This window comes from Euprymna scolopes, chromosome 23, assembly GCF_053919585.1.
Source record: "Euprymna scolopes isolate OS-2025 chromosome 23, ASM5391958v1, whole genome shotgun sequence".
Classification (NCBI taxonomy): Eukaryota; Metazoa; Mollusca; class Cephalopoda; order Sepiida; family Sepiolidae; genus Euprymna; species Euprymna scolopes.
Genome location: NC_136504.1, coordinates 17,010,972 through 17,035,578, shown reverse-complemented (window position 1 = coordinate 17,035,578; position 24,607 = coordinate 17,010,972). Strand labels below are relative to the sequence as shown.

General features: G+C 33.8%; 1 protein-coding gene across 4 annotated transcripts in view; it reads right to left on the bottom strand.

Annotated features, from left to right (window-relative positions):
* Positions 1-1,506, bottom strand: part of LOC145245777 (uncharacterized) — a 550,409-nt gene extending 548,903 nt beyond the window's left edge. For all 4 annotated transcript variants that reach the window (XM_080107393.1, XM_080107391.1, XM_080107395.1 and 1 more), the window contains exon 1: positions 1,371-1,506. The gene's annotated coding sequence lies outside the window, so the exon portion shown is untranslated. The remainder of the gene's footprint in view (positions 1-1,370) is intronic.
* Positions 1,507-24,607: the final 23,101 nt, after the last annotated feature.

The window sequence follows — 24,607 nt, the reverse complement described above, 5'->3', positions numbered from 1 at the left end:
TCCGAGTCATGTCCCCGCTGTATAAACTCTTACTGTTTACTTTATAATGTTTAAGAAAAATGCGATTTTACCCAATTTTCCGTAAATATAAATAACTTTCTGCTTTTTTTCTGATTTTTTCGTAATTTTGGGGCATATTACTATTTTCGGCACAATAAAGTACGTAATATTGTTTTGGTTTAAAACGACATATTTAAAAAAAAAAAATCTATTTGTCGACTATCTTAACAAGCACTGAAAATACGAGTTAAAAAAATTACAGTAGAACCCCGGGACACGGTGGCCCTAGGATACGATTTTTTCAGATTACGATGTGGAATATGATGTTTTTCTGGCCCCTGGTTATAGTATTTTCCCCGCCTTACGGTGTTATTTATAGTGTTATTTGATTATATACATATATGTATTATATACTATTGTTTTTTATACTAATTTTTAATGCCGTATCCCGGGGTTCTACTGTAGCACCGTAACATAAGTGCATAAGCACTAACTATTATGTACTTTCAACTAACAAAAATACCGCAAAAGTTCAATTCAATTTGAAAATCGTAAAAAAATAAAAATAACAAAATACAGGGTCCATAAACTGCAGACGTTCCCAACCAATTATTTATGGTTATCATTATTATTAAGAAAGAGAAAAAGATAAATAAATAAAAGTCGGCTGTTGGCTACAAAGAGGGAAATGTTCGAGTTTAAGTGATGTGATGTTATTTAAAAACAACCCCCCATTTATCAGCCACCTAAGAAACACTTCCTATTAAATCGTTAGTAGTTGTGGCCAAGTTTATTGTAGTGGCACGCATGTTTTTAGCGTACAGGAGTGATCAGTTTACAACTGTGAATCAACTGAAAATTGATCACTCACTTAATGGCCAATTCCAGTTGAGGAAGAAGACAGGCACATTAAAAATTAAAGAGAACATCTAAAAGCCAAACGAACCATTTCCCCCCCCCCCATACACACACACTCTCTCACTTTTAATGCCTTCATCATTCAAAGTAATTACAAGGAAAACCTGATTCAGATTAGGAATGTCTGGACACAATCGATTGAAAAAAAAAAAAAAATCAATCGACTCAAAAGGGTTCTTAGCAAAGTATATTTTCACGAAGACGAGTGAGCGTGTCTCTAAGTATAAACAAGGCGGTCATAAAGTTGGTGATCAATTTAGAACGGATACACAGTTCTTAACTGATCCCCCACTTTATGGCCACCCATAAAACATCTGATGGAGACTTTTTTTTGGTTTAAGTAAAAACGGATGATTAAAGTTAAATCGTTAAAGGACGTCGATTTTCTGTCTATAGAGAATGACAAGAACTAGAATTAAATGAACAAAGGAGAGATTAAATGATTTTCTTACCGTTTTTGTTTATTTTTTTATGTATATGTATCTATAAAACGGTCGGCCTTCCTTTTAAATCCAGCGCACGTCGAAGTCCAACTGACTGAACTGGTTGATCACGTGGTGCAGCTAAACAACAGACGCTTCGATTTCGCCTTCGTCAGTCTGATTTTTTCATCCCCCTTTTAGTTATTTTTTTTTATAAAATAAATGCAATAATAAAAAATAAAGAAAGGTTCTTATTTAAAATCCAACCTAATTAAAAGTCAAAATTACAGAAAAATCTTCATGGCGTTCATCCGCGTCACAATGTCATATTCCAAAAATCACATAAATTAATCAAGTAGTTTTACTTTTGTAAAGAAAATCACTTTTTATACGATTTAAAGCGATTAATGTGAAATCAGTAGAATTACAAGGCTGATCTCGCAAGTTTTAAATATTGTGGACTTATCTGTCCTTGTTTTTTTCAAAATGGTAACGCGACAAAGTCCCTTTTTACTTACTCCTAAAATTTGATTTTCTTAGTTCAAAATAAAACTACTTACGTAGTTTTTTTAATATGACATATTCGTTCATCATAAAGATCTCGGTAAATTTTTACGACTTCCCCAGCGTATTATAAACACCCCAATCTTCCCATGTTAAGGACGGCTTTCGGAATAAACACCCTCAACATCGAAAGCCGTTCTTAACATGAGGTGATTGGGGTGTTTATTCCGAAAGCCATTCTTAACATGGGTGGTTGGGGGTGTTTATGACTACGCTGAGGCAGGTTGTAAAAAAATACCGATCTTTCGGTATTTTTGTTTAAAAAACAAAAATACCGAAAGATTTAGGTTGAATTAAGAACGTAAAACAATAATATCAACAACGACGAAACAAGTAGACCCAGCATTCTTTATTTTCGGGATTTTTTTTTCTTTGAAAATACTCTCAAATAAATAGCTTCTTTGTCTAAGTACCAACAAAATCTTATTTTTTTATATATAAGTAGTTTTGTTTGGAAAAATCAAAATGATAAACAAACAAACAAAAAAAATGTTCATCTTCAGAAAAGAGAGTAGTTATTTCGTGATGTTTTATTATTGTTTTATTAAAATTCGATTGAACTTTTCTTGAAACAAGGAAAAACTAAAACAAACAAACAACGGTCATTCATTTTTTAATCCGGAAAGACAGACTTCCTTCTACTGTAAAAAAAAAGTTTGAATTTTCTTTTTTCTTGTGTTTTTTTTTTTTTGTTTTTTTCGACAACGGACATTTTGGCCTTGGCGTTTTGGCCAACGACCCCCCCCCCCCTTGTTTTTTACTAGGGAATTTTTTTTTGGCTAAATGTATACAATAAGAAATAATGAATGTTTAATTAAATTGAAAAAATAAAAAACATAAAGCAGTTAACTTACCTTATTTCATATAAACTCTAAAATATTAATGTTTCAAACTTTTTTTTTTTTTAAATATAACTAATTAACAATGTATTTTTTAAATCCGTCGGGTTCAATTGACGGCTCAATTCAATTACTCCAATACAATTTAGCCAGCGACTCCGTTAAAGAAAGATTGCTTTTTGGGCTTAAAAGCACATTTTAATTTTCAATAATAGTTGCACTGTTTCATTAATATTTTCTTTTAAAAATATTCATACATTTATTCATTTATTTTGTTTTAAATATGCTTTTAAAATTCGTTGTTTACAAACATTATGGCTGAGTGTGACGATAAAAGCGAACATTCTGTTGTTGTTTACAATATTTTTTTCTTTTTTAATCAATGACGAAAATATTGATTTTGTTCGAGAAAAGATGAGTACATTTCGTATATTTTTAATCAATTGGGATTTTAAAATAAGATAAAAATGAACCTTTCATACTTTTCGTAAAATAAGATAGCTTAATGTGGGATTAAAATTTTTCTTTATTTCATTTGGTCAAAGCGTCCGGTGGTCAAATTGTCCGCCTGCGTTCATTTTCTTCCCTTCAATAACCATTAAATTGACATTTAACAAATCAAGTGTCAATTTAATGGTTCTGAAAATATGAAAAAAATAATGACGTGATCAATAAATAAAATTTAAACCTAAGGGTTATTAATTTAGATATAGAAAAGGTCAAATCATATTTCAGTCACCAAAAATTATCTAAAGATTGGTTTGGGTGAATTGAGCTGAACAAGGCACCGGCAAAAATGATACGGTAAAAATGACACAAGTGAAAAGTATATCTAGAGTAGATGAGGACCTCCACTTTTTTTCAGGATATTACATATGAACACCGTGACAGATTTTGAGGGGGAAAAACTTCTTTTTATTTTTAATTAATTAATTAATTTATTATTATTATTTTATTTATTTATTTATTTATTATTATTATTTTTATTTTTTTTAAGTTGGGGACCAGGTTCGTGCAAAATTATCATCCATTTCCGATCCAATGTCTAGCCAAATATCGTTTTAAGGATATACAACAAGACGTTTTAGGTTGTGTATTTTTAAAGGGTTAGTTAGTGTTTGCAAAAAAAAAAAAAAAAAGAAAAGAAAAAAAAGAAGTCCTCTTTAACTCTACTTTAACTCTAAGTTCGACTGGCAGCAATCCCACCCCTAATTAAAAAAAAAAAAAAAAAAAACATCTTTAACCCTACCTATAAAATTAACCCTAAGTTTGCGTGAAAATTAAAAATATATATATATAGGAAAGAATCGTTAGCTCTCCACCTCTGCCCTCCAACTTAGAGGAATCAATTTGCTTGCAAACACCATAATAAATACTTGTTTAAAAATATTTATTTTTAAATATTTGATGGGAGGGAAGACTTAAGTCTTATTTAAAATTATAGGGGAGAGCGTCTAACCTCGCCCCTACTGCACGGCACGGTTCTGTGTTTTCATTACTAAATTGTTCTTACTTTGTGTCATTTTTATTCCAATTTATTCACTCCTGCCATTTTTACCTGTGCTATTATTGTGTCATTTTTACCGTGTTATTGTTTCAACACAATTTATTTTTTTACTAAAAAACATTGTACACATAAACGCCATATTTATAAACAAGTTCAACGACAGTAACTCCGGTTCATACTTTTCTGGTTAAAGGACAGGGAACTATACTATTTAAAAAAAAAAAAAAAATTTGTTACCATTATTTTGTTGAAAAGTTTCCAATCCATAAAAATGATAAAATAATGTTACCTTTTGTTTCTTAAAAATGGTTTTGTGTATTCTAACTCGAAAATTATTAATTTTAGTTATCATCTTAGCCCTGGGGGGGGGGGGTTATAAAGATGGAAATTATATTTTTTCTAGCGACTTTTCATTTATAATCAAATGTGCTATTAACTTTGTGTTTTTAATGTTTGCAAATCGATAATTTGTTTGAATCACTATTTCTAGAAGAGTTATCGATCAGGATTAAAGAGGCCCCCACCTCCATAAAATACCCCCAACTAACTCAACAAGCAGCAAAATTCTACCTCTTCAATGTATAGATCCCTAAATGTTGGAAAGCTTTCTACTCTAATAGTTTTTTCTTTCAAAAAACTAAACTTTGGAATTTGGAACTTTGCAATTCCCTCCCTGTTTCCTGCTTCCCTGACAGTACTAAAATGTTGAAATTTAAATGTAATGCGAACAGATTTAATATGAACAGACATCTAAGTTCTCAACACCCTACATAGTGCCTCTGTAGACATGTGAAACAAAGTTGCTGACGCATGTGCAGCAGCAGCGCCACCTCACATATGTAAATGAACAAGCTAGTGTGCGAGGTGACGTCACAGCAGAGGAAGAGAAGGGAAAGAAAAAGCAGAAAAAAGAACCACATGGCGAGCGAGTTGGAAGCACATGTCGGTGCAATAGGAACTCTTAAAAAAGGATGCAATCCAAACTTGGAACAAAACAATGATCAGACAATCGTATGTTTTAAAAGAAAAGAATTTTAGTTAAAATATTTAACTGGGGAATTTTGGTTCAAGGAAAAATGTTATGAATAGAGGAAAAACAAAGATATTTTGGAATTTGGTTTAGTAAACAACGATGTGGCTTGTGTGACAAACAAGATTGTTCATTCTGGCTGACGTAAGCCAGGAGAAATCAGAATTAGGAGTTAGTCTGTAAGGAGAAGTTCAAGAGACGAGTTGTGTAGTTCGTTAGCCACTGGGTTAGTTAGCGGACAGGAGTTGTCTCTATATTCAGATGGAAGCATCTACGGACCAAGTAAAGAAGGTGTAAGGGAGAAGATTAAGAGCTGCAAATTTCGAGATGTGGAACATTTGGAAATAAAGATCTGGAAATGGTTATTCAGCGTTTTAGGTGCTCCATTCAGAAGATGCCTTAATTTCAAGTACCTGCTGCCAGAGGAGGAGGTGATAACGAATAAGGTACGTGACCTGTCGAGTGTCAAGAAGACAAGTTAATGATTGTCTGTTTATTGTCCCGTTCATTATTCTCATGGATATGTGAAAACACCTGCAGACACATAAGAAGACTATTAATATATACGTAACAGATCGACACATGCAGACACCACATTATGCTAACCATTATATGATACACGAGAATAGATTACAGAAACATGTACACCTTATATACACTAGACATACAGAGACACAGTTATATAAACCTGATGATGAAATTTATAATTTTAATCTTTATGATAAAATAAAGTGATTTTCCTCTATTTCTTTGACCAGTATAACTTTCTCTTCAAAAGCTGTATATGTTAATCTGCTTTGGCAACCATTTAGGCCAATTTTTATGTATGTTTTCAGAAAATATGTGTTCGTATTGTTTCAACAATTACATTTTTTCTAACTCAGCTGTTTCTCCTAATATAGTCATCCATACAGGAAGTTGAAAAAATTGTCGCTAGCACTCAGATCTACTACCGCTGACACCTATGTACACTAGGAAGTCTTTTTCATAGGATAACCGTTTCTTTCTAGCACCATCATTATTCCAATTTTTCATTCTTGTTATTGCTTTTTTTATGGAAAACACTCCAAATAAAGTGTGAAGCCACTTGATGTAAGGAGCTAACAAGAATGAAAGATGATTATTGGATAGACAGAAGACCAAGGTAGGAGGAAAACAATCAGCAGGAGGAGGGTTCCACAAGTCTGCGGTTCTTGGAAAGAAGCTACTGGTGTTATGGAGTCTATGACATGAATAGTGCGATTAGTGTGCAGTGTTGTCAAGTGCGATAGGGGTTAAAAGGTTAAGACTCATCAAACCCGGTGACACCACTCTGACGTGTTGTGTATACATTGGCTGCAGGTGCATTTGGTCAGAACCCCCCCCCCCTCAAAAAAAAAAAAAATAAAAATGATGGAGCCAACATGCTTAAAAGTTAGTCTTCAGTTCGAATTTAGAGTCGACAGTTTGAGTCTGACAAACACAGTCATCAGAAGATAAAGACTTCTCGTGGAAGCGACGAGAGGTAGCGATGTAGGGAAGATGAATCAATAGAGAAATTCTTACCTTCCTTCTAAGGATAGGCAGAGAACAGATGCACAACGTCGATCGTGAAACGAATAAAGTTTCAATTGTGCAGAGAAATGAGACTTTTGTTTGTTGTTAGGCATGAGAGAGCTTTTGTTCTAAGAGCCGACGTCGAGACACAAACCACTTGAAGACACGGCAAGAGATGTGAAGAAAACATAAAAACGTACATTCTGCTTTTATTTTATAAAAAGGGCTGATGTGCTGTAAAGAGAACATTCGATGCAATATAAGCAGACACCCCCTCACCCCCTCAACAGAAAAATGGAATAGGAAGCTGTATAACAATGAGGTATTGTGACCCAACCACCTGTGATGGTCGAAATTTATATCAAAAACGGTTAAAATAGAGCTGAATTAGAGCTTTTTATTATGTGAGCAATCCCAGGCAATTCCCGGTTGCCTTGCTGGTTACATTTGTTTGGTTGATGACTCAAACCCAAAACAAGGAAAAATAACTTCAGCTGAGCAAATTTGAGATTGATCATAATATTTTGTTACTAATATTGTTTCGTTAATCAAACCATGTAATTTGAGAGATGGTAGTGAGTTATTGTTTTAAGTTTTTGTCAGAGCAGATATGAACCTGAGGTCAAAGTTTCAAAGTTTGCTCCAAGTGAGAAACTTTTGACAGAATATTACTTAATTAAAATGTACAAGTAATTTTACCAAATTGGTCAATCAGGCCAAATTCAATTTTGACGCTGTGAAGGTTGATTGGCTGAATGAAACCTCAGACCTCGCCAGCCTTTCCTCACTACCTTCCTATAAAAAGGTGTGCGGAAGCGAGTTTTGGCAGTTGTTGAGTAGAGTTGAGAGCAGTTGTTGTAAGGAGTTGAGTTTAAACCACCCCTCCACCCACACTACATCCCACCATGCTCACTGACCGAGACAGAGAGAGAAGAAGGAAAGAAAAAAAGGGACAATTGTGTGTTGCAAATTTATTTTTCTGAGCGAACAGTTCACGCAACTATAAATCTCTGTGTTGTTGGAAAAAAAAAAAAGAAAATTGCATATATTTTTTTATTTAACTTTACTGTATAATAGCAAATATTGTAGTCAGGGGTTTATTTAATAATTAATCCTTATAAAAACAAGAGCTGGTGATTTAGAGTTTTATGTTATTCATTGCCTACGGACTTCGCGACTCAAATACGACACAAATACCATCTATTTGAGTTAGTTTCTTTCAGGAGACAGCAAGCAGAAAAAGGGCAGCAAACCTGATGCCAGTTCCAGACTGTGGCCTGTGGCACTCCTATTTCCCTGGAGACTTTAAGTTGTTTCCTTTGGATTTTTTTTTTTCGTATTTTTTATTATTATTATTACTTTTTATTTTGTTCTTTTACCTACATACCACTGGTGAAGCGAGAAATAACAGGAATTATGAATCGAACCGTCATCACATAGGCGATCAAGGCCACGCTATTGAACTTTCTTGGGTGTTCCTAAATTGGAACCCCCTAGAACTACACTTACATACCGGTGACCATGTTATATTATCAAAAGAGTGAATTAATGATGACCACTAGACCAACAAGTCAAACAAGCTGGAACAAAGGAAGCAAGGAATGGATCAGACAATTTTGAAGAACACCTGCCATAATAATATTTATAGAACAGCCTGAGACTAGCAACATCAAGCAGATGACATCTTTTTACATTCTCAGTTTTTACAGAAATGTACTTCACTGGCTGCTATTCCGTTCACCTACCAATGAGCAGTTTCACTCTCTCATCATGATGACAAAATTGTTGCAGTTTATACCGATTGAGACGTTTCCTTTCTTTTTTTTACATTTTATTTCATATTCAGATGAAAACATTATTGAGCATAATCAACACTTCAGTTAATTCTTCATTTGAATATATTTTTGTGCTTTAAATTAGCAATGTTAGTTATGAGAGACCTTTCTTTTTGGTATTGTAATGTTGAACACGTCTTTTTTTAAACAGTGTTGTTACATTTTAACTGACCCAACACATTGTAAACTCTGTCGCAAGGAGATGGAATAAAGGAAAAAACTCAACTCACTTCTTTTTTTAACAAAAGCCTTTATACTTGGTATTTCCAACAACAAATTTTTCTAAATATTTACATAATTGATTTCTCCGTTCTCTAGCTGCATGTGACTTCTTGGCTTTGTTTTGATACCGCCCACATGTCTAGAATACATGCTTCTCTCATCATGTCTCAAACACGTCCTTTTGCGCTTTCGTGTCTTAAACACATCTCAAATCTTTTACGTCTCGAACATGTCTCGAATATGTGCTTCTTTGAACATGTGTGTCCTTTTTTTATCTCTGTTGTGATGACACATTGTGCAGCCGGCTTGGTTATTTGTGCAGAAGTAGTTAATTATCTGTGTATCTATCTATTTGTCTGTTTATCTATCTATCTATTTATCTATCTATCTATCTAGTGATGAGTGGACAACAAAGATTTGAATCATCATACTTTGACAGGTGATCAAACTTTGTCAAACTCTGTGAAAGTATCCGAACGGGGGACCGGAGTGACATGTCAAGTGTCATGTGTTCTGGTTTGCACAAGCATAGTGTTGAGTTGGGTTAGAGATGCCGAGAAAGACGGGTGGACTAAACGGGTCTCCCCTCAAAACTGAGACATAGAAAATCACACAAGCCAAGAGTCCATTGATCACTCCCTTCTGACGGATAAAATATGGGAGTGAATAAAATGTATGAAATCCTACAATGTCTTGGTCTATGTCTTGTGAAGCATCTTACTTAAAACAGGTCCAGTTCCCCAAGATGGTTGAAGAAGTTCCCAGAAGCAGCTATGTTGTCATGATACGTGTATTATATATTCTGACATGCGCACACAAGAACTAAATGAGTTACAGGCCGCTAAAATAGACATTTAGGTATGAGGACAATAGTCTGTTATACCACAAGCACAATGTACATGCATATATTTATATGGCCCGTTAATTAAGGATAAATAAAAACGATTTAGTGATAACAATACAACATACATTAATTTAATACTGTATATATATGCAGCCACAACAATATAACATTTGCATATAGCTGCTCCTGCTGCTGCTGCTAATAACCCAGCGTCAGCAGCTCTGTTACAGTATTATCATCTCCTTTTGGAGGAAGAGCAGGTTTATTGTCTATCGCCTAAGGGAATGCTATGGTCTGGAACAGGAGATATTAGAGTAAAATTGACTTTTATTGGTTCTTTGCCTATAAAGAAGATCATTGAACGGAAACTTCATTTTTTTTTTCTTACACCTTTTATGTTACCACCCAAACTTATGGTTACTGTTAGAATACAAAGCAGCACAGCGGTTTTTTAAAATTTTATTTTGTTACTTAGAATCAGTGACGTAAGGAGGTCTAGTTGATGCTCGAGGTCAAACACTTAATTATAAGTCCTAGTACAGAAAATTATTATTAGAAATGGAAATAACTTGAATATTATTGAATACCCACCCCCTCAATTTTAATGTGCATGATTACAGCCCCATCACCTTCCCGTTGAAAGACTTTTAGAGGCGGAGGAGAGGGATAGATTTTTTTGTTTGTTGTCTACACTGCTCCCTGATGCGACCAACCAGAACATTTTCAGGCGAAATTGACATTTGTTCATCTCTTAGATGATTAATTGACTTTTGACCATTTTATTCTATTTTAGTTTTTCTTTATCTTTTTTTTTTTTTCTATTGTCATCTGAATTTAGGGTTAGTGTTAGGATATAAATAAACAACAGTGTTTTTTGTATTATTTAGAATTCATCACTGCTGCTAAAATTACAAGAGTCCATCCTCCCGCATCTATTGCGCGAGCCTTTTCTAGTCTCACACAAAAACACGCGTTCAAACTTCAAGCTATATTACTTGTCATATACATACGCGCACACAAACATACGCGCCCACGTCCACACACATACATATATTCACGTTCGCGTACATACACTCACATTCACGTGTATATACACACACGCTAACGTACACACATGTACTCACATACACGCACGCATGGACAACGTCACTTCCTCTTTCCACACATGCGCAAAAGACACACCGGAAACACCTATAAAAGGAAGAGACAAGCTGTTTCCAACCCTTTCTTTTCAGACCAGCTTCCTAGCTGATCGGTCTACGGACCGACAGCGTGCCTTTTCGGTATGCGCGCATGTGCGTACCTCACACCACTTGCTACTATGTGGGACAAAAAGCTATCAGACCATAGTATACTTTATACGCTTTCAATCTCCATAACCTGGATTGACTTTTTCTCATTCTCACTCTTTCTCTCTCTATCTACTACTTGTGCCAAAGAACACCACTGTGTAGCTGACGGCTAACATGACGCACAGTTTAACTGATGTCAACTCTCTATCCTTTTCTTTGTCTACACGATGGACTGCCATTTCTCGTTCCATTACATTACTCACTTCTCTTCCCACGTGCGAACAAACGACAGTGACCCGAACATGAGATGAACACACATTTCCTTTTTCCTTCTATACTACCAATCCTGCAACAACGATGGTTACACCCGTGCGGACATGAACACGTGTTATATCTAAAACATTCATTCTTTCAACAGTAAATAAACGACACGTTTATCTATTCCAGCAATTGAATCTTTGTTTCCTTCATTCAATTCGTTTCATTATTTTTCTTTTGTAACGGGATTAGGATTTATATATTCTAGTCCCCTACACTATTCAAAATGGGATGGATTTATTGTCATCTTTTTTTTTTTTTTAATATATTCCTTCCCAGATTTAGGGTCAATGATAACGTTACTGAAGGGCATGTATGTTTTCTAATTCATATTAAATATTACCTTCATTCTAATGTTTGTGTATAGACACAATTTCTTCACGATCCTCAAAAAAATAACTGAGAAAATGTATTTATAGTTATGAAATAATAGTAAAGTTTAAACGTTACTTATAAATTTAATACACTAAAATTAATACTTAGCTAAGTAAAAAAAATAATGTCAAAATATGGTGTTCACAGATGCGAGCATACGTTTCCTGGGTCCTTCAATTTTTCTGGGAAACTCCCATGCATGAATCTCGCTAGTTAAATAAATAAATAAATAAATATTTTTAATGTTTTCAATTTATAACATTTGAAAAATTGTAATTTGGTTTTCGTATAATTTTTTTTTAAAGATAATTCTAATAATCCTTAGTTCAAACTAAATTAAAATTATCAGATTATTATTTATTTTTTTTAAGTTAAAAAGATTTTTATCAAATATCTAAAATGTATTTGGAATCACAATGTACTAACTAACAAACAGTTGTTGTTGTTGTTGTTGTTGTTGTTGTTGTTGTTGTTGTTGATGATGATGATGATGATGATGATGATGATGATGATGATGATGATGATTTTTACAAAAGATGAGTATATCTTCATAAATAGATATTTTGTTGCACATTCATTTCTAAAGATAAACTATGGACTTTTTTGGTGACTTTACTGATAGTTTAAACGCTAAAAAGGCGACATTTACGATGTAGACTTTTCCCTCTTCCCAATTCGAAAAATTATTGTTTTTCTTTTTTTTTTTCATTTCTTTTTTCTTTTTCATTTCTTCGGAATATTCTCGATCTTTTTCGTTTATAAATCTTTATTTTTAACATACTTGTTTAGAGATAGTATATGGTAGCTGTACTCCAAGTATCTGCCATATATAATATATATAATATATATAATATATAGGTAGAGGATTGCATCAGGAGTCGGATACTTTCTTGTGCAGTATTGAACTATTTTCCCAGCAATCTTAGCAACATATTGGATATAAGTTTTCCATTTTAGATATGGAGTGAAAATCAGTCCTTATTAAAACAAGAAACTTCCACGAGGAGAGAGATATTGGGAAGTAGACCTGTGATATTTTATTTCACAGATGGGATGTTTTAGAGAAAAACACTTTCTTTATAGGAGTTCTGTTTAGTGTTTTGTACTGAGAGAGAGAGAGAGAGAGAGAGAGAGAGAGAGAGAGAGAGAGAGAGAGAGAGAGGCTGTCGTTGTAGCCAGACGAGTTCCTGATATGAATGTTTATAGAGGATCGGGGGTTGAAGCACAGTTGAGCACCTACCATTAACATAGAGTAGTAGAGAGAGGTTAGGAACATTTTTTTCTGTGTGAAAGAGGCTGTAGGGACGAGAAGATATCATCTCTTGACTAGGTTGCAAAATCAATTTTGTACTCTGTCGAGATAAGGAAGAATGCTCTGAGCAGCACCTCATCAGATATGGCGGCAATACTCCATCTTACAACATACTGGCCCTTATACAGGTAGTATTTTTTTTTACATGGTATTCAACACTTATCAAGGCCTGGAAGCCACTCGGGTATAAGGGCTATTGCATGTACAGTAATCAATGGGATAATATTGTAGTAATCGTTATTAATGGAGATTTGATAAAGTGTCTTACTTAAGGGGGCAGTTTATCAGGAATTTGTTTATGTTGGACTTCAAAACATCCAAGTTGTAGTCAGATAGGAAACAGGCGTGCACTTCTAAGAAGGAAGCTTTGTTCATGGAATCTATGTTTTGATCTAGGCACGGATAAAGAGTGGGGGAAATTATTGACAGTGGTTTCAGCTAGACAGGTGTTTTTCGTGAAAGATTGGCAAGGAGGGACCAGAGATTGGAGCTCAGACGTATTTATTTTCTTTCTACCACAGGAAGATGTGACATAAGTAGAGCTATGACAACAGCATATTCTTTTCATTCTTTTGAATCTCAAATATATATCTGACACAATAAGACACAGTTAATCAACCGAGAACCACATCAGTCTATATAAAAACGTATAAGATATTGACGGATATATACTCAAGAGTCAAAACAATGAAAAGAATACTCTGTTGTCACAGCCCTAGACATAAAGTCGAAAGATAAGGAAAAATCAAGCCAGCATACTTAAAAGGAGAAGTACTATGGCTTTTAAAAAATTACCTGGGCAGGTCTGCCGGCATTTCCGAGTAGGCAGTGAGCAATATACTTACTCCACCTGAAAGATGGGAGGCAACAACCTGAGCGGGTGTACCTCCTAAGATTAACCAGGACCATACCTCAGTCAACAGATGCATACACTACACAGAGAAAGTCCATACACTATACAGAGATAGTCCAGACTCTGTCAGACTAATTTACAAAAATGTATCCTTAACTGGCATGAATATAACTTTATGAGGCTCTTATACAGGTAGGGGATTGCAGATGGTCTAGTATATATATATATATATATATATATATATATATATATATATATATATATATATATATATATATATACTTGAAACGAATTTAGATGTATTTTCTTCTGATGACTCAATGTTACTTGGAGACCGAAATGAAATACCTCACAAGTGAAAAATGATGATAAACACGATTATGTACAGGTCTATGAGTGAATTAAGAAGAGGAAGGCACTGAAAGTGTCTGTATTCTCTCCTGATGACCCGACATTAACTGGAAGCTGAAATGAAATACTTCACAAGTGAAAATAGCTGAAAAACATGATTATATACAAGGTATGCTGTTTCTTTCTTCTGTGGTCCGCTTGCTTCATGGAAAGTTTCTACTAATAGTTCTGGTATACTTGAAATGAATTTATGATGTCATATTTATGGCATCAAAATTGATAATTGGTAGTTTTATGACATCATGATCATCATTCTCTTTTTGTGACATCATAAAGTGTGCACTGTGACAAGCTATAAACATACAAGCAAGATCCACATTTTTAATAATGAACTCGTATCTAGTCTAGTTTCTCTTCGCTACCCCATTTTTTCTATCTTCCTCTCTTTCCTGTTGAGTCTTTTATGATGTCATTTATTTTCAAATAATTATATATATTTCTTTCTTGATAATAATAATTTTATGCCCTCTCTCTCTCTCTCTCTCTCTCTCTCTCTCTCTCATTTTATCGCTATTCTGTTTTTTTTCTGTCTTTCCTCATCTCTCTTTTCCATCCATTTCTTATCCCTTCTTTTCCTCTTCCTCCCACTAATTATCAATAGCTCTTCAATTATGGCATGACATCATTGATACTACCTCCCGCCCCCCTCTCTCTCTATTGGAATGGATAATATCATCCTTTTATAACGTCATAAAACATATACTTTCTCTTTTTTTACTGAATAATATCATCCTTTTTTTGTCATCATCCATTAAACAAGCAAGCAAACAAGACTCACAGAGTTTTATAAATATATATATATATATATATATATATATATATATATATATTTATAATATATATATATATATATATATATATATATATTTATAATATATATATATATATATATATTTATAATATATATATATATATATATATATATATATTTATAATATATATATATATATATATATATATATATATATTTATAATATATATATATATATATATTTATAATATATATATATATATATATATATATATATATATATACTCGGGTTTTTTTATTCAAAAGTAATGGACTAATGAATTCAACGAGGTTGTTAGATAGTGCTCAATAAAAAGAGCTGATAATACTTGTTTATTGTTATATAAACATGGTCACATCCTGCTGCTACAAATAGCCACTTGTTTCAATCAAACAACAGATATCATCAGGCAGCGTGCCTGATGATATCTGTTGTTTGATTGAAACAAGTGGCTATTTGTAGCAGCAGGATGTGACCATGTTTATATAACAATAAACAAGTATATATATATATATATATATATATATATATATATATATATATATATATGTATATATATGTGTGTGTGTGTATGTATGTATATATATATATATATATATATATATATATATTGTTGGTAAAGGAATATATGGAAATTTTAAAAGCCAAAAATAATGCAAAGAAAGACCGGAATCCTGAAAGTAAAGAAAAGAAAAACAAACAAAAGTATGTATGTATGAGTAGAGAAATGTCTAACTGTTTATTCGTCTATCATTCCTCACCTCAATGTATAATTATTTTATAACTAAGTTGCTGGTATGTCCGGTGTATATAAAGTCTGTTGGTGGTATGGAACTTTGATTAATTTCGGGAGAGAAGGGACCTCCCCTTTTCAAAATAGTTGTTTTCTATTTTACCTCTGTAGTAGTTTCTATATTTCCAGCTAGCCCCTGTCGCTCATGTGTTAAAATGTTTTCGAATAATGAGGGTATGACCCCAATGCTATGGACGTATTTATTTATATCCGGTTAGGACAATCAACCAATGAGAAGCCTCTGACTGCATTATAAAAATATTAAATTTGGGATTTAATTGAACGCCTGAACCACTGCTGATCGTGACTGCATTGATTCTTCGCCGATCTAATGCTGCCATCTTTATTCTAAAGAATTACTTAACACTCGAGATCGTGACTGCATTGATTCTTTGCCAATTTGATTTACTACCGCCAACTTTGTTCAACATAATGGCTCAACATTTAACAGGCCCTCACAATGAAACCACACAAAAGATCATAACCACCCTGGGCATAACTCTGTTATGCATGGCAATTCAGGGATGCATTTTGAGGGTGTTGGCAATGGTCCTGTTGTCATAACTTGGATCAGTAGAGAGCATGAGTTGTATAGCAGCGCATTTCCGATCTCGCTTGTTGAACATTGTGTCACTTTCAGACATGATAGAAGGCTTCTATCGCTCTTGGGATTTGTACACAACTGGCCAACTAGTAGATGGTCTGTAACAAAAAAAACGTTTTTATCAAACGGAAATGGAATCATGTTGTTATTTCTTGGTCGACAATTTTATCGTTCCACCCTGTAATATATATATATACATTATTGAAACTATAGAATTACTCAACACTCGAGATCGTGACTGCATTGATTCTTTGCCGATTACATTTACTACCACCATCTTTGTTCAAGATAATGACTCAACATTTAACAATTAGTTTCTGCATACAAGGGTTTTCCATAATATTTCAGCCGTTTTCATTATTGTTATCCATTATATCTTCTCTACATTCCTCTGATTCCAATTTCTCCCATTCTTTTTTCTAAGTTTTTCGGTAATGTTGCTAGTGTTCCTACTATTATTGGTGTTATCGTGACTTTCTTCCTCTTTCATATCCTTTTGAGCTCTCTGGCCAGTTCTGTGTATTTGCTCTGCTTCTCTGTCTCCTTGATCTTCAGTCTGTGGCCTGCTGGAACAGCAAAATCTACAATCTGCCAAAACTTTTCCTTCTTGTTAACAATTATGACATCCGGTCTTCTTGCTTGGATTGGTTTACCTGTTTGTATATCCATGTCCCATAAGATTTTGTGACTTTTATTTTCAAGTATGGCTGCCAGTTTGTGCTTGTACCATTTGTCTAGGTGTTCAAGATGCAGTTGTCTGCATAAGTATACTACCTTTCCCACTTGATATTTTTATATTATTACTAGCAGGCCGCATGGCGTTGCCCAGTCATAAAATATGCATAAGTATTATATTTTCATTCATACAGAAACTGAGACATGTGCATGCGAATATTATGTTTTTTCTAAACAGTTCACATTTTGTAAGTAAAAAAAAAATACTTGAACTGAGGTTAAAACCAAAATTTAAAGACAGTGAGTCAAGGACGATAACCATTAGGTCAGCTGGACACGTCCTTTAAAAAGTGTTTTCAAACCTACTTATTCTTAATATAAAGAAGCAGTCATGCGAATGATTCACGCATGTGCATTTGTGAAATAGTTGACAAACAGATTAAAATCTGATGACTCCCACATACCAATTTTTCAATTTTGACCCCTTAGCAGTCCGTTTTTCCTGGATGAAAACCGATTAAATAGTTTTCCATATGCCTGAATATCCTATATACCAAATTTCCAGTCTGTAGATCAAATATTTGTTGAGTATATAGGTTGAGAAGTGTCCTCACACACACACACACACACACACACACACACACACACACACACATTCTCACTTTTATAGAATACTAGAAGATGTATCTGGCATTGCCCAATATTAAATGTAATGTTAAATCCCTTTAAAAAATTAATTAAAAAAAAAACGGAAAGAAACTAAGACATGTGCATGTAAGTATTATGTTTTTTCCAAACAGTTCACTTCTTGTAAGTAAAAAAATACTCGAACTGAGATTGAAACCAAAACCTAAAGACAGTCAGTCAAGTACGATAACCATTAGACCAGCTTGCTGCGACTTTAAAAAAAGTGCTTTCAAACCTCGTGAAACAGTTGACAAACAAATAAATGACCCCCCCCCATACCAATTTTTCAATTTTGTTTTATTAGCAGCCACCTTTTCCGGATGAAAACCTGATTAAAAGTTTTCCACATTTCTGAATACCCTATATACCAAATTTCAAGTCTCTAGATCAAAGATTCGTTGAGTATATAGGTTGAAAAGTGTTCTCACACACACAGATACATTCTGACTTTTATAGATATATAGATAGATTGTTGCTGTTATTATTATTATTATTATTATTATTATTATTATTATTATTATTGATGATAAAGATGATGATGATGACGACTATGATCTAACGAGAAATCATGTTTATATATGTTGCTTACATCGTATCTTTGAGTCGCTGGTAAAACGATAACAGACAGGCAGATAGGAATGATCACATGGATGCTTTATAATCAGCTAAATGCGGAATATGTCTAATTAACTATCACTATTCCATCAGTTTATGTTTCACTGACCTACTTGCCATGCATAGCGATATTTAAAAAAATAAAAAAATAAAAGAAATGATCACAACGATATAGGCTTGTCGGTCACAAAAGAATTTTGTCATAACCAAATTTCTATCCAATTATGAGACTAGCACACAAACACACAAAAACACTATTCCCTCATGGACACAATTAGAGATGATGGTTAATGAGGTAGACATTGTTACATAAATATTCAATGTTGATTGTTGGTTCATTTTATGGCGAACCTGTACATATGTTTTCTATGTAATTGGTTTGTACATTTATCAGGGTGTTGCCTAGAATTTCAACCATGAAAAAAAAAAAAAAAAAAAAAAAAAAAAAAAAGAAAAGCTGTATAATGTAAGTAGCTGTGAATGCAAAGAAAACTACGTAAATTGATCAAGTAGTTTTATTTGTAAATAATAAAATCAAATTTTATCACTAAACTACGAGCGACGATCACGCAACGTCGTCTTGGAAACAGTTTGAATGAACAAGGTAGATAACTCCAAATCGAGATTTTGGAAAACGATTCTTAACATTGGTAGGGAAGATGTCATTGGAAAAACTGAAATTTGCTTAAAAATGATTTTCTTTATAAAAGACTAGATGGGTGCCCGACATTGCCCGGGTGTTTGGAGGTGTGTGTTGAAAAAAAAAAAAAAAAAAAAAAGTGGCAGTAGGCAGGCTCGAACCCATATCGTGAAAGAGGAGAAGAACATGAAATAATAAAAAAACGTGACGTCTTTGCTGTTGCATCCATCGCCAAACTAGAAGTGGTGAAGATTTAAATTAAGGCTAGTCAATCGAAAAGAGGCAAGACTTTTGAAAATATTGGTGAAAAAAGCGACTCCTCCTTGTAGAAAAGTGCCCAGTTGAGGGTGAAGAAATCAATGTTTTTAGTCAATTTTTCGATATCTGTCATCTGAAGGGTCAAGCTTCAAAACGATACTGATCTCGTGAAAATCCGTCGCCTCTGTCGAAAGTTTTAGGCAGACATACAAACATACACGCAAACATACATACATACATACATACATACATACATACATACATACATGCATGCATACATACATACATACATACATTTAAACAGACAGGTCAGATTTATTATAAACTAGCCTGGGTGCCCGGCGTTGTCTGAGTGTTTGGAGGTGTGTGTTGAGCAAAAAAAAAAAGTGGGCAAGCAGTCTCAAACCCGTACCACAAAGGAGGAAAAGAATGTGAAAAAAAACCTGACGTTTTTGGTGTTGCATCCATCGCCAAACCGGAAATTACGTAAGTTTAAATTAAGGCTACATAATCGAAAAGAAAGGATGACTTGCAAAAGATATCGGCGAAAAAAGCAACCCCACTTTGTAGAAAAGTGCCTAGTTGAGGTTAAAGGAATTAATGTTTTTGGCCAATTTTTCGATAATTGACACCGGAAGGGCCGAGCTTCAAAATGATACTAGTCTTGTGAAAGTCCGTAGCCTCTGTTAAAAGTTTTAGACAGACATTACAAACATACATACGTACATTCAAACAGATAGGTGAGATTTATATTATAGAACATGATCAATTTACATGATTTCTTGGTGTAGGAGATTTTCTTTCCGTCACAAGTACACACATCATACAGATGTTTCTTTCTTTTTTCTTTTTGTCATAGGAGGGAGAGTCTTTACAAGTGCTTTCATTTATTCTGTAGGTATATATTTTGTAAGCAAATAGTCTATAAACGATGGTTTCTATTTAACCAATTTATGAGGCCCTCAAAGGTTTTGGGCTAGGATCCAAGTGATATATATATATATATATATATATATATATATATATATATATATATATATATATATATATATGCATATATATATATATATATATATATATATATATATATATATATATATATATATATATATATATATGATATAAGTGGATTGAAAGGACTTTCTCGAATAGGAAAGTTTTTGTTATTTTTGCCCAACAAACAGTGCAAATCATAAAAAATATTAGTAATGAAGCTCTTGTTGTACCTAATTGGTTGGTTGTTGGGGATGTGATAACCATACTTATGTTTGTTTATAATTGACTTGTAGATTAATTTGCTTTGTAGGCATTTATTTTGTATAAAATCTGTAAACGATGGTTTCTTTTTAGCCTATTTATTGACAGGTACTACTACTTCGTGTCAGAGTAGATCTAGGAGTAATAGTTACTCAGAAGTGACTCCACACTCTGGAAAAATAAAAGCACACAAATTGTGGCCTCATCACTGGGTGCAATTTTTATTATATTTAGGTTTAGTGAGAAGAGCTTTGATAGATGATAGGACTGGAAAATAGATTATGCAAAGAAAAAAAAATGGTAGAAACGGCTGGATAAAATAGATTTGAGGTGGTGAAGTGGAATAAAGGTGAACAACTTGTTAAAGTTGTCTGAGGCATTTTAGTTTCATGTGTGGACGAATTCTATTTAATCCATAGATAGTAATGCTACCTTGGGTCAGAGTAGACCTTGGAGTAGCAGTAACTGAGGCATGACTCCACACTTTCCAATTTGAGATTTCATCAGTTTTATTTGTTTAGTCTTCCGACTGTGAAAATTTGTATTTAAAATCAAAGATGCAAGGAGGCATTTGATATGTTAATGCAAATAAGATAAAGTTTTTAATCCATACTTAATGTGCTGTATATTGTCTGGGAATGAGGACCAATGTGAATTCCTGCTCCCAGCCCTGAACCCCATATTACTATTTGTACTTTTCAAGTTATAAATAAAACAAAGTAAAATGTTGTCTTTTTTTGTTTATGGATGTCCATACACCCCACGATATTATTGTAAAGAAAAAAAACTATAATACAAAAGTAATATCACTATCAAATATATTTGCCAAGTATAAAGGTTATCTTAAGAACAAATGAGTTAAACTGGTACGGCTATGTGGAGCGTTCATATTCCTGGATAATCTGTTGCAAAAGCATGAGTGTCTTGAATCAAAAAAAGATTGGCAGGCCAAAGAAAACTTGAAAACACGTGATTAATAAAGTATTAAGTGTAATTTGGACACAGTTGACAGTAGCTAAACTGTTAGGACTGGAGACTGGGCTTGTGAAATATCAGAAAACGTCTGATTCCCAGACAAGGGAAAAGTGACATTTTCTTGACCTGCCTCTCAGATCGTGAAGATCAGCAAGTCTCATTTTTCAATCTATTCTTGCAAACACTACCTGAAGCTTGTGTAACAGATGCCCATAGCCCAATCAGGAACTCTGAGCACCTTGTGATAATGGTTGATATCACGTTAAACCTATCACCCCAAGCCGAAGTACTGTTATTTAAAACAACAAGATATTACCAATGAGTTGATTGAGAATTCCTCAAAGCTGGAATAAAACCTTTTCTATCTCTGCTGAACAGTGCACAAATGAGGTAATAGAATGGATCAAAGCAGGCATAAAAGTTGTTATGCCTATGCAGAAATTATATAGTAAAACCCATTCTTCCCTTAGACTTGTGCAGTCGCTATTGCACATAGGCAGCATGTATTCTCCCAATCCAACCATCAAAAAAGTCAAACAAAAAATTATAGCATCGAGAAACCATTGTAAGGGTGTAATAACCGTAGCTAAAAGTTGGTGTACATCGCGATGACTAGAAAATTCATTGAGGTGCAGGAATTAGGAACTTGCGATTTCTGGAAATCTATAATAGTGAGATGGCAATAAATAATTTCTCTACTATCAAATTATCATAATGTCGATTGCATGGCAATGGATAAGTGATTCAGTGATTCACTTTAAATTCCATCTTGGACTCCATAAACTACTCCCCTGCAAATTTTCCACTATGGTTAGAAACCATACTTGATGAGCTGATCATTACCCCTTCTTGTGTCTTGAATATTGTAAAAAAACCTTGACACCTCCAAATTATGTGTGTTACAGAATGGATTGAGAGAGAGAGAGAGAGGGAGAGAGAGAGAGAGAGAGAGAGAGAGAGAGAGAGAGAGAGGTGAGTAAACGTGGAGTGTAGACACGTTTACCAGAACCGAGGGTCAGCTGACCAGATTACGTATGAGTGACGTGGTCAGGTTGGCTAGATCTGTGAGACTGGATTTGGACTTTGAAGAAGACGGACGGCTTAATAGCTGTTCCCTCCCCTTCACTGGGGGGTGGGGGACGCTGACGTGTTCAAAGCAAGCAAGATTCACTTCCATATTCTGTGTCGACATCTGGAAGGAAAATAAAATCTATAAAACCAATTCATCGTCTTGGAGTGATAAATCTTCGTCTAACAGGTACCAGTCTCCCTCCAAGAGAAGATGAATTCCAGATGGATCAACATCGACGACACATGAAGTAAGGTATGTCGAAGAAAATGCATGTAACACACACACACAACCGCATATGAAACTAGACGATCATACGCACACGGAATTCTTTTATGACACGCATAATCCCCTTTTATGTTATACACTAAACGTCAATTTGATTCCCCTCTATGATAACCCTAGTGAGAACTTCAATGATAACTCTATGTAACATGTGGACCTGATCTAATCTTTGCTAAAGTAGCAAAAAAATTATCTGTCTGAGTTGCATCTCACCATCCTCTACTCTTCAAATTCTATAACAAATGCATTGTCGAATTTTGCTACTCTGATAGAAAATTGCTTCTATGGTATCTGTTTTAAAGAAATCTGGTGAAAAAGAAAACTGACCCGAAAAATTATCACCCAATAAGTCTCCTCTGACTTTCAACTAAAATCTTTGAATCATTAACAAATCTATCGATAATCTGTCACTTAAAAATGCTAAACTTTTATCAAAAGTTTAGCAGATTTTGTTTAGGTTCTAATATCAATGAAGTTCGTTTACAGTGGATTTCAGTAATTTGTTGCAAGTGAAAACACAACTCCTGTTTTTACTATTACTTACATGTTTGAACGTTAACTTGAAAAGGAAGAGGAAAAGAAAACTCCCCTCCTCCTACTTCTTCTAAAGATACAAGATATAAAGATCAACTAATTCAACCTTCATCATGTAACATAGCATGGCACATCTGAAGTCACACATGAAGAAATGGCGATGGGAATGTCAGAGTTTGGAAACACTTGAATTATATGAATAGGACCATGTGTAAATTCAACACTTTATTTACCATTAAAGGAACTCGTTTAGAATAACTCTGTATCTGATTTTATTAAAACATACCATACTTTTCCAAATATAAAAGACGTCTTTTCAAATTGCTTTCATAGCAATATTTTTTCCATTAAAAAGTTAAACAAAACCATGTACATTTTTTTTTATTATAGTGAGTGAGAGGTAACGAGATATACAGCATAATCACGTTGACACACAGGTTCTCATTAGATCACCAAAGTTAAGCAATGTTGAGCCTCGTTAGTACCAGATGGGGGGGCATTTGAAAATAACAGGCACTGTATGTAGGAGGATGTTGGCACCTCTCTGCAAAAACTTAATATTGTCATTTTTTCCAATGGGGATATATATATGCAATTGCGGACCACTTGTGAATTTAAGATTCCCTTGACACTTCCATCTTCGGAAGAGGCCAGTTCAACCTGCATGCATGAGAGGTGAGGCAAGATTTTATAATTATGTTGCTGTAAGATGTGAACTCCATCTGTGTCAAAAAAAGAAACGCTCATGAGAAATATTATCTGACCTGGAGAAGTATGAATTAGTTTTGGGATGATTAATTATAATTAGAATTCAGAATTGGAACAATTGACACTTTTTGGAATATCGGAATCGGAAAAAATTGAGTCAATTTTCCAATACCCAAAACGATTCCTTTAATTATCTTCTTTTTTTTTTTTTTGATTTTGTTTAAAGCAAAACCTTCCACTGCTAGTAGTAATAATAAAATAATAAATATTCATTGATTCAAGCTTACAGTAAAACTAAAATCCATAGATCCTCCCTCACAGTGTTTTTTTTTTGTTTTGTTTTTTGAGAAAATATATACACATTTAAGATATATTTTTATGGTATCATGACAAAATAATCATTTGATAGTTAAATATTTAGAGATTCATAAATAATAC